Here is a 19,262-nt window from a genome sequence, read left to right as displayed (position 1 = left end):
CCCATATTTAGCATAGCTCGAAGCAATCATGGTTTCATATACCAAACGAAATCCCTGAGCTATCCCCGACGTTTTAGAAGAAAACTTTAAATCCCTAACTTTTTCCAAGTCCAAGGTTCTGTACGAACCCTGTAAAGGGGCAGCAGAAATTCTTTCCCATCTTTATCAGCACTAAATTTACCGCAGTGTTGTCAGACCCTTCCATAGCAAGGCAAGCTTAGTCAAGTACTGGTTCAAACTGAACTGCTAGCCTTTATCTATTGCAATCTACAACCTCATCAATTAGCTGGCAACGCAGGTGAATGGCAATGTACGAACCCTGTAAAGGGGCTGCAGAAATTCTTCCCATCTTCATCAGCACTAAATTTACCGCAGTGTTGTCAGACCCTTCCTTAGCGACGCAAGTTTACTCAAGTACTGTTTCAAACTGAACTGCTAGCCTTTTTCTATTGCAACATACTGCTTCATAAAATTATCCTGCAACACTGGGGAAATGGCAAGAAAACCCTTTAGTAAATACTACGTACTTCAAAACTGAACTTAAATGCCATTTAAATTGTAATTGGTTCAATAAAGAATTCAACTCATTATATTGTAACCCTCCGTAGAATAATTTAACTAAGGGAGTATCTCCCGAGGGCCATAAAAAAGAATCAAGACAACTTACTTTAATTATCCAATTTAAGAAGACAATTCTTCTTTAGTTTATTAATGAAATAACAAAGGGATAACGATCCCGTAACCCAACTTGGTTAATACAGAAAAACTCCGTTTAAACTACTTTAGTTCAATAAAGGAGAGAACTGGTCTCTTCAACCATTAACAGATAACTGATAACAGCATTCTAATTTAATCTAGATTACAACTGTGGAAGGGGGAGTGGCTTGTAACATGGAGGCTAGATATGCCCTGCCAGAACCAAGGAGTGGAAACTCCAAAGATTCTGGCAGCCATGTTACATCCCCCCCTCTTTAGGAACTGGTTTATAATAAAAAATATAGAATAGAAAAATTCAGTTTAGGGTTACCCCGAGGAACCCTTAAAAGCATTAGCAGGGGTATAGGTATTCTTAAGTTCGTTTACAAATGTTTTTTACAAAATATTTATCTGTTCTTCATCGGTGCTGCATGAGATTCTGTTCCAATTTTCGTACCCGAAGGACTTCCCTTATTACCGTGACATTAAGCTCTCCTTACGGAGGATCAAAGTAATTGGGGTAGTGGACGTTCTCCTGCGGTCATCTAAAAATAAAACTTTTCAGTAATTTCTCTTCGTTGCTTGGGAAATAAATTCCCAAGGGAAAACAGAAATTGGTTCTCGGGTGAAACAGAAATATTCCCTTTTTAGGTTCTTTATGTTATTATTGTTAAGGTAAACTTGAACTTCATAAGGAGACCTTAACCGTTTGTCATCCTCATCAGGAGGTCGGTAGTAAATGTCTACTTCGTTACCTCCGGGCTGAACCGTCGCCCTCTTACATACCTCTCGACGCCATCCCAATTTAAAAGGTTCTAAATAAATGTCGGGTAATGTAGCCCTATTCAAACGAGGCGTTCTCATTGACTCCGATAACGTGGTTGAAGAACTATCAGACACACGTAACGATTGGGATTTCGATTGAGAAGGTGGTGTAGGTGTTGACGTTTCTTCCGACAGAGTAGAATTCTGTTCAGGATGTGCTATTTCTTCGGTAGAAATAGAAATCGGTTCGGGAGGTACAATTTCCTCCGAAAAACCAGAAGAGGGAGAATGCTGTAACGCAGGTTCCGGTATGGATCGCTCAGAAGACGTTGATTTGTCGTCTGGCGTTACGATTTCTTCTGTGAAACTGGAAGGTGGTGTATGTAGCTCATTTTCCACGACTGATTCTTGATCAGACGGGGAAGCCCCCCCTGCCGCAGAAGGCGGGCTATCGTTAGAGGGATGATCGAGCTGAAAAGCCCTCATATCATGATAGGTAAAAAGGAGGAGAGGAGGGTCTTCAAAAAGGGCCATGCCCGGTTCACTATCTGAATCTGTAGACGGAAGTGAACCATCCCGAACTGCAGGAAGGATCGGTTGATCCGCTGCTTGCTCTTCTACTGAAGTTGATGTCGTGGTTGGAGGGACATCGGTAATTGCAGGAAGAATCGGTTGACGGACTTCCTGACCGTCCGGAGATGACGGTGATGTAGAAGATGATGATGCTTCAGATGAAGTAGTTGAAGAAGTCTCCGCAGATTGGTGGTGCATGCTTCCACCATTCGTAGGAGGACTACCTTCGATTTCATCAGCGACTTCGGATTGAGAAACGGGGGTATTTTCGGCGTTTTCGAAGACAGCTACATTAGTCCAATAAAGTTTAAGATGTTCTAGGTTAACTTTCCCTACGTTTTGCCCAGAGTTAGCGTCTTCTAACTCGTAAACAACGGGAGAGTGCTTTGCAACTATCTTGAAGGGACCTGCCCATTTAGGACTAAGCTTTTTCATGAGCTGACCTGTCGTACTGGATAAAGGATGAGTTTCCATCCATACTAAGGTTCCTACCGCAAACTCTAACGGGTCATGGCGGAGGTCGTAATATTTTTTCTGGTGGGCCTTTGCTAACTTAGACAATTCATTGCTGAATGCTAATTGTTCCTTAAGAACCTTCAAAGCCTTATCACGACTGGGGTCATCATTGTCCTGAATGGGTTCCTCAATATCTAAATCCCAAGGGAGACGTGGCTCCCGCCCTAAATTCAAGAAGAACGGGGATCTGCCCGTTGTTTCATGGGGTGCGGAATTTATAGCGAATTGAAGAAGGTCAAGGGATTCATCCCATCTATCATGGTGATTCCCTACGTAAAATGATATTAATTCACCTATTACTCTATTGACTCGTTCAGTGGGATTTCCTTTAGGAGTGTAAGGGGTAGTAAACTTTGGATTGATTCTAAAGGCTCTGCAAGTCTGCAGCCAAAGTTTCGAAGTAAATTGTACCCCTCTGTCACTAAGGATAGCTTTAGGAGCTCCCCACCTAGTAATAATAGACTTAAATGCCTGAACACAGGTCTTAGCAGTAATAGTTTTTAGTGGTATCATTTCCACAAATTTTGTCATGTAATCGACAAAAACTATTAGATATTTGTAGTGGTGTCTACTAGAAGGGAATGGTCCCATTATGTCGACACTTATTTGGTCCCAAGGACTTGTTATTTCTGAGGGTTGCATTAGCCCTGGCTTTTTTCTATTTCTAGCCTTAAATTGTTGGCATAAAGTACACCCTCTAACATAATCCTGGACGTCACTAATTACAGTGGGCCACCAATATCTATAAGTAACCTTACTAAGGGTCTTATCTTTGCCCCTGTGAGCTGATAGTGGGTGGTCATGTAACAACCTCATAGCTTCTAGCCTTAATCGAGGAGGTAAATAAATCTTTTCCGGATGATTTCTATAAGGTCTTCTATACAGAAGATCATTCTTTATTTCAAACATTTTATTCCTAACTGGGTTAGGTCCTTGCAAGGAATTTATAATAGGGGACGCAAATGGGTCTTCCCTTTGAGATGTTCTGACATCTTCTATCGTAAAAACTGAGTATAAGGATCTAGAACCTGGAGGACGTATTCGACCTTCTACAGACTCACTAGAAGACGTTGTACTAGTACTACTACCGGTAGAATTTTGACTAGTGCTACTACTAGTTGGATCCAAATTACTCTTAGAATTAGAAGTAGATGAGCTAAAATTTATGCTCAAAACGTTTATCGGGGCCCTCGACAAAGCGTCAGCTACTACGTTTTCTACTCCTTTTTTATGCTTTATGGTAAAATCAAAAGTCTGAAGGTACATTGCCCATTTGACTAGACGAGAATTTGGTTCCCTTATGTTAAACAACCATTGTAAAGCCTGATGGTCAGTGAGGACAGTGAATTTACGACCTTCTAGAAAGGGCCTAAACTTCTTAACTGCCCAACATATGGCTAAACACTCTTTCTCGCTAGTAGAGTACCTAGTTTCGGCATCCTTAAGCCCTGTGCTAGCATAAGCTATAGGGACTTCTACGTTATCTTGTAATTGGGAAAGAAGGGCGCCTAACCCTGCATCACTAGCATCGGTAGTTAAGATGCATGGGGAATCCCTTCTAAAGGAAGCTAAGGGGTGAGCCTTACAAATGGCTTCCTTAATTTTGTCGAACGCTTGTTGCTGTTCGAATCCCCAAATAAATTTCTGATCCTTCCGTTTAAGTTTATTAATAGGTGCTACTATTTGAGAGTAGTGATTAATAAAACGGTTGTGCCAACCTGCCATCCCTAAAAATCTTTGAACTTCCTTAATATTTTTAGGAGGAGGAAATTTTTGAATGGCTTCTATCTTAGAAGGATCTATATGCACCCCTTTTTCATTTACTATGTGACCAAATATGGTAGCTTCTTTCTGAGCGAAACGACATTTCTTTAACTGTAGGGTGAGACCCGCTTCCTTTAGCCTATTTAAGACATACTCTAAACACGTTAAGTGTTGATCCCAATCTTCGCTAAGCGAGATTAAATCATCTAAATAGTCTATTAATTGGAAGTAATCTGCATCCCTAAAAATTTCGTCAATTAGACGTTGAAAGGAGCTAGGGGCATTACATAGCCCAAAAGGGAGTACATTGAACTCGTACTTTCCCATATGAGTCACGAAGGCAGTTTTTTCTCTGCTCTTTGGGTGCATTTCCACTTGCCAGTACCCTGATTTAAGGTCAAGTGTTGTTATATATTTAGGTCTTCCAACCCTAGCTAACATGTCTTCTATATTAGGTAAAGGATAAGGGTCCTTAATGGTAACCTGATTAAGTTTTCTGTAATCAATACAAAACCGATAGGGTTTACCCCGTTTTGTTTGATCAACTAAAACTACGGGCGAAGCCCAAGGAGAAACTGAAGGTCTGATTATCCCGTCATCTAACATTTCCCTTACATGTTGTTCAATGATCTTCCTTTTCTGATCATTAACTCGATAAGGCTGAGATTTGATGGGCGGACTAGTACCCGTGTGAATCTCATGGAATACTAGTCCTGTTCTTCCTACTTTATCAGAAAACAACTCAGGGAATTTCAATAAAAGGGTTTCTAGTTGATGACGTTGTTCATCAGTAATAGGGGCTGCGGAAACTGCGTCCCTAATATTCTCTACAATCTCCTTATCTATTGGATCCTTTTCTGATTGAATTGAAAAAGGGATCCTTAAGTTACCCACTAAGCATTGAGATGATTCAAAATCTAATTTGACCCTGTTTTCTTCAAGAAAATCTTGACCCAATATAAAGTCACTATTAAGGGAAGGAACTATGTAGAATTTAAATTTGAATTGTTTCTCACTGTCAATTGACTTAAGAGTAAATTCTAACTCGTGAGACCCTTTTGTAAACGTATAACGGCCGTCGCCCCAAACTACACAGTCTAATTCTTCATCTTCAGGTAACTCTGAAGAATTTCTATGTTTACAGATTTTCTGCCACTGGTCAAGACTAACAAAAGAGGCATCGGCCCCGCTATCTAATTTAGCGTGAACTGTCGCGTGTTCAAAAGTAACAGGAATTGTAACCCTTTTATAAACTGAACCTTTCTTGACTGATTCAATCCTTAAAGGGAACGCGACACGCTTTTTACTAGGAGAATTTATTGGGCGCCGGGAGAGGGACCACGAAGGACCTCTCCCGTCTGGGCTTCCCCCGACTGGATCATCTTTGTGTTAGGACAGTCAGGTGCAAGATGACCTGGTTCTTGGCATTTAAAACAAGTTATTGTACGTGTAGAGGGGTAAGATACGGCCAATTGACGACCTGGAGACTTTAATCTCTGATTATAATATCTATTATAAGATCGCTGACCTCTATTTGAAGTATTCTGAGCTCTTGCTTGCGATCTCGAGTCTAAGGGTTTCAAGGGATATTCCCATGTAGGATATGATGGAGAAGTAGGACAAGGGCTTTGACAATGCCCGGGGGAACACTGACTATGGGCTGAGCCCTTATTAGCTGGGCAAGAGGACTCTGCTTTAACCTTAGGATTTGGGGGAGATTTCCTCTTTTCCCTTATCTCAGCATTCTTTTTCCTGACTTCAATATCCTTTTCTATGGTTTTACAGGAATTCCTTAACTGTTCCATTGTGGTAAATTGTAAGAAAAGGAGGGGAGTTCTAAGTTCATCTTTCAAGTTGCTCTTAATAATTGGAACTAACTCCTTCTCGGAAAGGGGATGGGTCATCCCTAGATTCAGCTTCATTACTTCCCCGAAGAAATCCTCCACCGACTCCTTATCTTTCTGACTTCTATGGTTTATTTCTATCTTAAGTTTAGAATCAGCTTCAGAATCTCTAAACTGAACCTTAAAGTGTCTCTTAAAAGTATTCCAAGTTAAATGAGGATGGGAAGGCCTTAAACTACACATTTCGTCATATTGACGGACTAAATCCCTGTACCAATACAAGGCACGTCCTCTTAAAAGGAGAGGCAAAGCAGCTAACCTTTCTTCATTTGATAGCTTGTGAAATTTAGCATACTCCTCAAAAGCAGCTAAAAATTCAGCGGCATTATCATTAGACGATCCCATAAAGGCTAACCTTTCTGGCGGTTCAATAGGGACTTTTCCTGTTTGAGGAGTTGAACCTCTATTTATTAACATGGGTAGATCCCTAACTAACCTATCAAAACTAGTGGCTAGAGCTTTTTGTATTGCTACATTTTGGTTTGAATTATCTGCCAGTGTTTGGAGCAAGGGCAATATAAAGGCTTTTAATTCCTCGTCGGAAGTGTCTGGTCCTAGTTTAGGAATTAGTCGGGACGGAGAATATTGGGTTCCGATAGTTCTAACCCTTGGATCAACTTGTGTATCAGCAAAACTAACTTTAGGCTTAGCGGGGGTGGACTCTAATTTAGGAGGTACTAGGGAATTTATCCCAGTTTGAGGAGGGAGATTAGAGGGAGTTAAACTTCCCTTAGGTGGAGGAACATTCTTATGAGGAAAAAGTTGATAAAGAGAGAAATCCGATTCAGAAGAGGCGGCCGCTCCCTTCCTTGTCTCTGAATCCTCTTCACTTTCCCCAATTCGAAGCATCCGGTTGAATTCCTCCAACGGATTTTCGGTTTCTGGCGGTGCTAGCCTGTCGCCATCGTTTTCCGTAGATGTAATCGTATCTTCAGTTGATTGTTCTTCCCTTTTCTTTAAAATAAAATCCTCCTCGTCCTCAGATGTATGAGGCGATCTCCATTGTTTATTGTTGTTGTCCGAGTAAGCCATAGTATTTAATTCAAATTAAATTACAATTGTCAATTTACTTTACAATCCGTTAAGCCAAGTTTAAACAATATAATTAGTAAGTCATCTAAATTCAGTACATTTATTTACAATGATAATTTATTCTTAGATTAATACTTAATTTAATTATGATCAAGTTAGATTTAATTTAATTACAATTATCTTTAATACATTTACCATTGTGGAAGCCGAGGCTTAGTACCACATGGGGCGGATATCTTATACCAACAATGATAAACAAAGTTCTACAGGACCGACCGAGGCTTAGTCGAGTCCCTGTTCGGGCGCCATTTTTATGTAACCCTCCGTAGAATAATTTAACTAAGGGAGTATCTCCCGAGGGCCATAAAAAAGAATCAAGACAACTTACTTTAATTATCCAATTTAAGAAGACAATTCTTCTTTAGTTTATTAATGAAATAACAAAGGGATAACGATCCCGTAACCCAACTTGGTTAATACAGAAAAACTCCGTTTAAACTACTTTAGTTCAATAAAGGAGAGAACTGGTCTCTTCAACCATTAACAGATAACTGATAACAGCATTCTAATTTAATCTAGATTACAACTGTGGAAGGGGGAGTGGCTTGTAACATGGAGGCTAGATATGCCCTGCCAGAACCAAGGAGTGGAAACTCCAAAGATTCTGGCAGCCATGTTACAATATGACGGAAACCACGTTTCGACGATGTTCAGAAGGGTAGCCTAAGGGCGCGAAATAACTTTCTAAGAAAAGCTCCTTAAACTGGCTAAATAGGAGCACGGTACGCACGATTCACTTGTTCCCAAAATGATTCAATAAGAGGAGAGACAAGTGGGAGGTGTTACGCAAACACCCGGCACGGAAATGAGGTTTACTTTGCCCCCGACCATCTTTCATTTTCCGCGGCCGCATTCACAAAAAAAGAATGACCGAGGGACAAATCACTTCTTTCACAAGAAGTAAAACTTCTGGAAAGACATCACGCCCCTTTATATCAAAGAGAATTTAAATGCAGGGGAGTATAAGCTAAGAGCTTTGACAAGCTAGTTTAGGAGTCAACATAACCTCCTCTCACAGGCAATTTTTCTGATGGGCATCTCAGGACGTCGTGAAAAACTGTTCAGTAATACCAAGAAGTGATATCTAGTTTATTAGAGAGAAGGTATAAGCTGCCTAAATATTGGCGTGCCATAGTCCCAGTCCCCCTTTCAAAATACAAGGGGGGACGTAAAAGGAGGCCGGGCTATTTTGCCTCTCCTCAGTTGGAAAATGCGTAATTTTCGTTATCATTCACGTCGCGCTGACGTGAGTTTTCAAGAACCAATGAGATGCTGGTTCTAATTTAGAGGCAGCGGGGATTAACTCCGGACAGTCTACGTTTGGACTGGAGATAAAGAGCTGGAAATGTGGTGAATTTATACCTTCTCCCTAATAAACTAGATATCACTTCTTGGTAATACCTTGAAGAAGAGAGGGATGGAGTGGCAATCGCCATACCTATAATGTTGCCTCTGTACCCCCACCTACGGAACAGCATCGAAGTCCTCCCAGCAACCTCAGCGTTTAGGTAGGGTCGAACACAACGAAGCTTAAAAATAGAAGCTAGTTCTGATAGAAATACAATGGCGCTAAACGGCAGCACTTAACAATCGCCTACCTTAGGGAAGGGAGAGTTTAATAGAGTAATATCGGTAGAGAGGGGGAGTGAACTGTGTATCCCCTTCGTTGGAGGCAACTTTGTATTAGAGAATACTATTTGCCTTCGGAAGGGGGGAAATCACTAAGGTAAGAGATAGAGGGTTATGACGTTGCCATATATGTGAAAGATATTACTCTATTGCAAAGCCTTCATTGAAATATTTTCCCTACTTACTAATAGATGGCAGCACATTCTATTAAAAGAAAATTAAAAAATAATAATTTATAAGGCGGCTTACAAAGGCGATTCACATTATAACGCTGTGAAAGCATTTTGCAATTGAGGTGAAATTTTGATAAAAAAATTGGAAATCAATTGATGGTTTTCTTTGAACTTGAATAACCTTGGTAAAAATTTGATGGATATCTAGGGCTAGGTCTGTATGTTTAGAACAATCTTTTTTTATTTCGTTATACAAACAACGGGGCCTCTGTGGGGGTTATGGGTCAATATTTTAATAGGCAAGAATGCAAACTTAAAATTTTGCCCTACAGGTAGATTTAAAAAAATTAGGTCTTCTTCTATTTTGCCTACTTAGTTTGAAGGCTTAATCTCTCCATTTGTTTATAAGTTATGTTCCATAAGTATGACACTACCTATACAAGTTCGTAATGCTAGAGACTAAAAGCGACAAGCGAGAATTACAGAGTACACTCGGTTAGTTTTGCATTCCATCTTTCTATTAAGTGCGCATTACCAAGAAGTGATATCTAGTTTACTAGGGAATAAGGTAAAATTCGCCACATTTCCTGGTTTCCAGCTTTACCTCCAGTTTAAACGTAGGTCCGGAGTTAATCCCCCCGCCTCTAAATTAGAACCAGCATCTCATTGGTTCTTGAAAACTCACGTCAGCGCGACGCGAATGATAACGAAAATTACGAGGAGAGGCGAAGTAGCCCGACCTCCTTTTACGTCCCCCCCCTTGTATTTTGAAAGGGGGACTGGAACTATGTCGCGCGAATTCTTAGGCATCTTATACCTTCTCCCTAATAAACTGGATATCACTTCTTGGTATTACTTATAGCCTTTGACAGCGCCTCAACAGGCGTAGCTTTACCCTGAAACCATGGATAAAGAATGCGCGTGCGGAAATTTGTTTTCACGCTATAGGATCGGCAACTCCCTATCTCGAACGACAGCTTATTCTGTATATACTCTGTTACAACATCGGTTGTCAGCACGCGCAAAGCTACGTCTCTATGTAATCTAGCCTTGCGCGTGCTGACAAGAGACAAAACACTTTCAGGATCTTCAGGATTTAAAATCGTTTAAAATATCCTGAAGTTTTTTGTCTCTTGTCAGCACGCGCAAGGCTAGATTACATAGAGACCTAGGTTTGCGCGTGCTGACAACCGATGTTGTAACAGAGTATATACAGAATAAGCTGTCGTTCGAGATAGGGAGTTGCCTATCCTGTAGAGTGAAAACAAATTTCCTCACGCGCATTTCTATGCTGAAACTATATGACATACCTCATTCACTTCATGACAAGCTCTCAATAACCAGTGATAAACGTATGGTGAACATATATTACGAACTTATGGTAGTATGATCAAGGCATGAGCAACGTGAAATTAAACCCAATCAATCCCTTACAATAATGAATAGATTAGATTTTACGTTGCTTATGTATTTTAATCGATAAACTGTATTTAAAACAACTCGTGAACTTCAACGATGTAAATTGACAAAGGTTTTGCCAAAAGACCATTCATTTGAGAAATTGAGAATCAAGGAACATTCCAAGAAAGCAAAGTCATTTGTCCCAATTAAATACGATTTTGCTTTTCATTCTAAATACGGGAGCGGCAAATCACGTCCGGAAACTCAAATTAAGTCGCAATTAATTAGCAATTGATTTCTACGAGTGGGCAAACATTACAAGTCGTTCGAGTGTTTATTATTATTATTTTTTCGCCCTTAGAAGGGGAACTAAAATCTTCCAGATGCACCGCGTTTAAACCAGAGTCGATATAATGGTACGGGAAAAACATTATCCTGAAATAAGGTTTGACAATTGCAGTTCACTTAAATTAAAAGAAGAACGTAATCCAAAGAGTAATTTAAAACTTTTTCGTAGCTACTCATTTTTGTAATACATATTTTAACACCCTTAATATTATCATAAGTTTATAAGATATGTTCCATAAGTACGACACTATGTATAATTTCAGAAGTAAGATAAGGGACTAGAAGTACTGAGCTAACCAAATTCTTCACTCGGCGAAGGTGAATATTCTTGATAACACAAGAACGGTTGGCCCTCTAGTAGCGGTTTCTGAGTTTTCCCTCCAAAATGTGAGACGCTCGTGGCGGTAGACGGCCGAACTAGATTCAAGCACCAGCGTCCGTGTTCCGCGGCTTTAGGTTGAGGGGAAGGGGGTAGGAAATGTTTTTGGAACTCGACCAATTTTTTTTCTCTCTTTCGTAGGCGCGATGGAAGCGGCATAAAATCCTCAAATTTGTTCACTAGTGCCAGGATCTATTACCAATGCTAGAGCTCTTTACTTCTAGTCTCATCTTACTTCTGATATTATTTAAAACCGAGTATTATGCGAGGGAGGTCTCAGGAAACTACAGAACGAATATTTGTTGGCAAGTCCCGGATAGAAACAAATATTTTGCAAACAAATTTGAATATGAATTTAAAATAATTTCCTGTTTTGCGCAGAAAATAGTTGAAGAAATTGACCAAATGACGCGCAAGAAAACAAAAATAAGTTGAACGTTGCAAAACTTTGAAAACTTGACGAAATTGAGATGTGCAACCTCTAAGGTGTTGAAAATATCATCAACGGCATAAATATTATTTTCTTAATAATTAATTTGAAATAATTAACATTTAATTAGTCTTAAAAACAATCAAGGACTATTGCGCCATCCGTCATTTGTTTAGTGACATCTGCTAAACCGAACCTCTTACCCCTACCTCTTTTAGTCTGTGAGAATTCAACCAATCCCTTGTAGAGGAAGTGGTTCAATTTAGCAGACACCACAAAACCAATGGCAGGTGGGGCAGTAGTCCTTGACTTTTTTAAGACTAATTAAAATGCTAATTATTTTGTAATAAGTAATAATTTATTGTTTTATCATATATTTTTTCTTTTATACTTATGAAAAAGGCCGTTCTTTTAAGGAATAATCAAGAAGCGATATCTAGTTTATTAGGAAGAAAGTGTAAATTCGTTCATCCACATTCCCAGCTTTATCTCCAGTCCAAACGTAGGTCCGGAGTTAATCCCCGCCGCCTCTAAATTACAACCAGCATCTCATTGGTTCTTGAAAACTCACGTCAGCGCGACGCGAATGAAGAAAATTAAATTACGTATTTTCCGACTGAGGAGAGCTGGCGAAATAGCCCGGGGCCTCCTTTTACGTCCCCCCCCCATGTATTTTGAAAGGGGGACTGGGACTATGGCGCGCGAATTCTTAGGCACCTTATACCTTCTCACTAATAAACTAGATATCACTTCTTGGTATAATCTTATGTTACGTTCTCCTTTTCCTTTAATTTATGGCCCCTAAAAATTAACATGAGAACCTGAAAAACAATACTAATTAATTAAGATCTGAGGTTATCAGTAAAAACTTGAAAACGGTGTCCCTTATGGTAAAATTTCACAGAACATTTTCGACTCAAAAAGGCCCAATAGAACATCCCCCATTTTGTGCATGGGACTGACTTTTCAAAAACCCCCTGCATATGAGCAAGTTGTCCTTGGAGGAAACAAACTTTAAAGGGCGATACTTTTATGGCTCTATTGGTTTGACACCCCGATTGACGTTCTTTCACCAGGCGTTCAAATTAACCTAGTTAATAAAGAAATGATAGAGGTTGGTGAAAAGCAAAGAAGGCGGGTTCTTTACGCAGCCACCTATTACAGTTTATTACGCATTAACTTTCTCAGCTGGACTTGCAAGACGCAAGCAACGTCTCGTCTCGGACGGCCTCAAAGAGTGTAAACAAATCGATTTGACTTTCGAGTTCAAAGAGAGGAGAAAGTGAGAAAGCTGACGGGTGATGAAGGGCCACTTACATAAATTTATTATATTTCTTATTATGTTTTGAAGTTACTTAAAAAATTGTTAATTTGTATCAACATAAGTTCATAAGATATGTTCCATAAGTTTGTAATTTCTGGTAACTTAGAAACTGGAGTTTGTCATGAAGTGAGTGAGGTAGGTCATAGATTCGAGGTATACAGACTAAATATTAACAGAAGGGGATAATCGAAGAAGGATGACACTCTGTATCATCTTAATACTTCGTTTACTTTTTTACTCTCCCACTTAATAAGCTTCAAATGGGCATGGCACCGTAAGGTGAATTATATAACTGTTTAGTACCATATCCTAAGCAATCAAATAGGCACAAACCTTGATTGTCTTGAAGTGGCACAAAAATACATAAGCGCATGCGCCCTGGAAAATAGTTAAAAAGCGCTAATAGAGTATAATGATGAGGGGGAACTATTTATCGCGTATGTGATTCGGTTTTTTAATCTTGCTCCAAAATGATGTTACAATTACACCGCTTTGTGCAGTACACTTCTCTCGAAGAGAAGTATTATCTACTTCTGATATTAAGATGACTGCAAAACCGGGTTTGCCATCTCAGTTGACTGAAAATGGGCCTTAAGTTACAATGGCTGACCAAGCGTCTTTCCTATACAAGAAGCCGCTACCGAAATTGCGAGAAGGTTCATCCCGAGGGGCTAGTCACTCTCCTTGTTTAGTACCTCTATACTGAGTTAAATTTAGTTAGCCTTCATTCAAATCGTCTTGATTATAAATTTAATCTGATAAAGATTTAATATGAATACTGTTTGTAAAGAGGCAAGGTTTTCAACCCACCCAGATGCGGTTAATATCTTGAAATTTAAGTTTGCACTTTTAACAATACCAATACTGCATGACATAATCACGGGAGTGAGCAGCCCCTCGTGTATCCTTGCGCCTAGAAACGACGGGAATTTCAAAATTGTAAAATCTAGTGAAGGGTTAACAAATGAAATTCCTAAGCAGGTTGATACGAACTAGGCTATGTGTATTTGGGAATTTTGATTGAATTAATTGAATAGAAAATTCAACTAAAAAAAATGTAAAGGCAGCTACCAATCTATAGGAAAACGTTATAATGGAATTCCACCGCTCACAGCATTGGTATGCCAAATACCCAAAGGACAATGACTATATGATAACCGATTTAAATTATAACCTTGTCGGAAGACAACTTAGAAATGACGAGATTTCACATTTAATCTATATCTATATAAATCAAAGTCCTGACTGACTGACTGACAGACTGACTGATAATCAACGCCCAGCCCAAACCGCTTGCCCTAGAAGGCTGAAAATTTGCAGGAACGTTACTCATAAGTAGTAGGCGCGTACTTAGAAAGATTTCCCTCCAATCCGCCGCCATCTTAATAAATGGCGCCCAGAAATGTAAAAACTCTTCTCTATGCAACAAAGTCCGCGCGTTTCAACCGATTTCACAAATATTTAGTACACTGGTTTCCTTTAACCTATAGACGGGCTGAATGGTCTTTTGGGTTCAATTTGTTGCCATATTTTAAATGGCGGCCAAAAACTTAAAAACCCTTCTGTATGGAATAATGTCCGAGTGAAAAGAAATAAAAAATGAATCCCTAGGGGCTGACGGGCAACGCCGAGTGCCTTCGTTCCTAGGGTGCTACAAAAATAGTCGAATCAGAAAAATCTGCCCATTCGTTATATCATTTTTATGGAAGTTCTTATTACACGCGAGCGACGCCTAAGGGAATAACAGCTAGTTTTTCTATATATTCAAAAATCTAATTTCTTGAACTATAGACACATTGTATAAAAAGGTTAACACGAAGTTCAATAGGTTATGACAGAGAAACTAACCCTTACCCCCAAATTACAAGTTTGTACCTATTTTACGAAATATCTCAAGCAAAGGTATTTCTATAGCAGAGATAGAAACTTAATTTGGGATTTAATTTCAATCATAAGTTCATAAGATATGTAAACATAAGTTTGTCACTGCAGGTAACTTAGAAACTGGAGCTTGTAATTTTGAAGTGAATGAGGTAGGTCATAGATTCGAGGTAAAGCGACATACGCCTGGTGAGGCGCTGCTGTCAAAGGATTAGTAATGCAGACTAAACAGGACCTAGATGGAAGTCCTGCAAAATTAATTAACCGCCACCGAGTGTAGGACTTCAATTCTCGCTTCCGTCGTTCTCCCTCGAACTAGCTCGAGCTGTAAGTCTCTCTGTAGCATTACGAAATATGGGTAGTGTCATACTTATCATGGAACATATCACTTATAAACTTATGGTTCTATTTAATTTATAAAAAAAGAAAGACAAAATTGACAGCACTCTATATACTAAAATCCTAAACTCCACTTGCTTTGTATGGAAGAAGTTATCCCATTTCCTCTGAGATTCACAAAAACAAATTATCATATCCAATAACGGATTTCTTACTCTGAAAAGACTTCGTGAGTATGAATTCACGAGTTATCCGTGAATATATATTTGGTAGCCTATTACAAAAACGAAAAGAAAACACAATAGGCCCATAAAAGGGATTGTTATTCTTGGGGCACTATTTTTTTGCGCGTAGGCAGAAAATCGAAATCGATTTAGTTTCTATACGAGAAGTCGTCGCTAAAGACGCCGGATCATCACCGCAAAAAGCTTTCAAAGAAATGGACCGGACACTTGTTCAAACAATGACTTCAATATCGAACTTCTAGTTTTGAATACACGCACTTACAAAATATTACGAGTATAAACAAGCAATGCTAAATCTCATTAAATTGAAAGCAATGTTTAAGCAAAGCAACATTCTCCATGCAATCCATATAAATTAGTTACTTCAAAATTCAACACGTTATTATGTCTTGCATCAGTTGCATGTAAGGACTTAAATGTAATAATTTTCAACTGTACGTCCTTAGTTCTCTGCCAAACCGTTCAGTGCATGGCTGGGAAATAAGGATTTTCTTTGAACTGGACATTAAGTGACCACAAGGCCAGTAGACCCCACGAGCATTAATTTTTAAACTGACCCAGCTGATTTTTAAAGTGGATATTTGTCCAGGGGCATCGCCTTATTTCTCAGCCTGGTTCAGTAGGCTAGAACGCCATATGACGTCACGTGCCTCAACGGAGTTCAACGCGTTTAGATTCCGTTGAGCGTTACTGAACGCGCTGAAGCTTTTGCCTCAGCTGACGAGTGTTGAACCCTTCGAGGCGATTGTCCATCATCTCGAAAAATCCACTTACTGACAGAGGGAATTTATTTTTAGAGTGAAGAGAGATAGAGAGGGCGAAAGACAGCAGCAACAGGTCTTCTCCGACTGGATTAAGCCCCACACTGTCCATTGGTCACGGAAATGGTCATTTGAGCACTTTATCCCCTTAGCTCCGCGCACCAACAATTTTCTCTTTCATTCCAAAATACCATGCGTAAAGAAAATCAAGGAGGATGGACTCGAAGTCCCCCTTTGACGTTTAAAGACAATGAACCACTTTGCTTAGTATTTTCTTTAACCATAAGTAATATATTTTCAAGAAGTATAACACTTCCCATTGATGTAATGCTAACGGGAAAATACACAAAATGGGGGCAACTAATTTCTCTAAAAGCACATTAATCCTTGTGTTTCTACCTATTTTCTCTGCCTCACCACATGTCTCTTCGACTCAAATTTCATTAATGTATTTTATTGCGTTAATCATGAACCACAATCTTGATAGCGGATCCCATGTTCAAGTTTTCTTGTTAAAGTGTCTCAAAATAATAAAGAAAAAAAAAGCTAGCAGACGACAAGGTCTTGGAGAAAGACGATACAATGTAAACAAGTAAAATGGCCGCTTGGTCTCACTTCGCTAAGCCTTGGGAGTGGACTAATGTTAATTTTTATTTTTTGCATCTATTTAAAAGTAAAGTTTAATAAAGTAATTAAAAATTGGAAAAATAAAGATTCGCGCGTTTGGTAATAGTGAAAGTTATTCAAGGAAATTGTACCCACCGAGTTGAGAAAAGTACCACTAGAGTGGCCTTTGCGTTAACCTGCCTATAGGGGCACGTGAGACACTTTTGAAAACATCGGGACGGACGGACAGCTAAAAAGTTTATCACGTGATGGCGTCGCCATCTCGAAGCCTAGATAAGAAATGTATAATATATGTATTCTTGAAATCAGTCAAATTTCCCGCCTTTTCTTTTAGTTCCCTTGGTTGCACCGGGATGGCGCTACAAGTGCGTGATATAGTTAATTGGGTCTTATATCCTAGCGGATGAAAGGCCACTCTAGTGGTACTTTTCTACACTCAATGATTGCACCCTTCCCAAAACCGGTACGTTTGTTGACGTTGTACCGCGGTGCGCGTACCCTGCGAAATTGGCAAGCAACTACGCACAGATGTTGTAAGCAGAATAAAACCCTCACAGTTTTTAGTCCATCTAGATTGATGGTTCATGCTTGAATTCCATACTTATACGATTTAACCAGTGCAGTCAGAAGGGGATAATAGAAGAAGGATGACACTCTGTATCCTCTTAATGCTTTAGTTATGTAACGTCATTCTTCCCAGGCTCTCCCTTTTAGTTTGCTTTCCCGCTCATCAAGCTACAAATGGGCATCGCACCGTAAGGTGAATTCAATAGTTGTTTGGCACTAAATCCCCAGCAATCATCCCACAAACCTCGTCTTGACGTGGGACAAAATGCAAAAGCGCGTCTTGCCAAATATTTAAACGCTAATAGAGTAATGACGAGGGAACTATTTATCGTGTAAGTGATTCGGTTTAGTAACCTTGCTCTAAGTGTTTCGATGTTGGGAAGAGTGACTCACCCAGCTTTGTGGTACATTTCTCTCGAAGAGAAGTATTATATACTTCTGGTGCAGTTAATTAAAGCCGTTAGATGGCGCCACTCGCGCCGTACCCGATAAAATCGACGATGAAGAGAAAGAAGATTATTTTCACTTTTAATTTATGAACTGCTCCCCGGCCATTCAGTATATTTATCTTCTGCTAACAACTACGATTATAATCCTTGGCATAAAACAAGCGGTATAAAGCGGATTCTATCACCGATAAGAAGCATATACGCTCATACTATCTACTCCTACACTAAACCCAGATTGCTCGCAATAATATATACTGATTAGACTCGGGCGGAATATTTAAATGGAGAATGAAATGGACAGTAATCTACTTTTTAATCCATTTAGGGCCCATTCAGACACGTCGGTGAAGTCGCTACGTAAAGCCTGGTTTTCACTGCCCCAAAACGGGGAAAATGCCCCTCGCACGAGTATTGCGCCGATTTTTCAAGGTCTCTCTTCCTAGCTTTGGCAATGTATGGCGACAGGAATACCGTGTGTTCGGGGCTTTTCATCCCCATCATTCCGATTTCGATTTTTTTAAAGTAAACACTTATTTGGTGACTCCACCAGAACGAACTCTAGTTGAGAGCACAAAAAGGGTAAATAGACTCCGCCTCCTCCGAAGCGCGCGATGGTGCGGTGGTTTAGGGATACTGTTCTCCATTCCTACTTCTAAAATTAAATCTATCCCTGGCCAAAGAAAATCGATGCACGTTGGTGCATTTTAAACATGACTGGTAAGCCTTTACTCAATAAACGTTGCCCAGTGCACGCCTATCTTTAAAACACTAGGAAGTTTGAATGTCCTAATATCTGTTACCGTGATATTTGTATCGACAAACCGCCCAGTCCCCCATCCGCTATACCAAGGTTCATAAGATCCGTCCATCCATGTCTCTGGGGAGAGTTATTGTTCCCGTCACCCCTCTAATGGCCAAGGGATGTTAATTGATATGGGACGTGACCCTTAAGTGCCTCTATCTGTTGGCTGGCAGACTTGTATCTAGTTTTCGAACATTAATTCGCGGATAAGAGGAAATAGCCGGAACACGCGTTCTCCCCTTGATAATACCATAAGTTTATAAGATATGTTCCATATAAGTATGACACTTCCTAAACTTCGTAATGCTACTGAGAGACTTACAGCTCGAGCTAGTTCGAGAACGACGGAAGCGAGAATTGAAGTCCTACACTCGGTGGTGGTTAATTTTGCAGGACTTCCATCTAGGTCCTATTTAGTCTGCATTACTAAGCCCCAATTGACAGCAGCGCCTCACCAGGCGTATGTCGCTTTACCCTGAATCTAAGACCTACCTCACTCACTTCATGACAAGATCGCAGTAACCAGTGACAAACTTATGCGAGAATATATCTTATAAACTTATGATAATACCTGCTTCGACGCTATCTTTATTGGTC

The 19,262-nt window shown here is 39.8% G+C and overlaps 1 protein-coding gene and 1 long non-coding RNA gene across 3 annotated transcripts in view; both read right to left on the bottom strand.

Moving 5' to 3' along the window:
• The window catches only part of LOC149647334 (receptor-type guanylate cyclase Gyc76C-like), a 116,731-nt gene that overhangs the window by 34,503 nt on the left and 62,966 nt on the right, over positions 1-19,262 (bottom strand). The gene's annotated exons all lie outside the window — the stretch shown is intronic.
• LOC149647335 (uncharacterized) lies at positions 668-7,930 on the bottom strand. The gene is made up of 2 exons (XR_016371927.1): positions 7,639-7,930; positions 668-1,241 (listed from the first exon to the last, which is right to left on the bottom strand). It is a non-coding gene; the product is annotated as an uncharacterized LOC149647335 (long non-coding RNA).

This window comes from Phalangium opilio, unplaced genomic scaffold, assembly GCF_054372755.1.
Source record: "Phalangium opilio isolate 3A_F unplaced genomic scaffold, DU_Popi_V2 ptg000089l_1, whole genome shotgun sequence".
NCBI classification, from domain to species: domain Eukaryota; kingdom Metazoa; phylum Arthropoda; class Arachnida; order Opiliones; family Phalangiidae; genus Phalangium; species Phalangium opilio.
The sequence above is the reverse complement of the archived record's forward strand: the minus strand, read 5'-3'. Positions and strand labels throughout refer to the sequence as shown.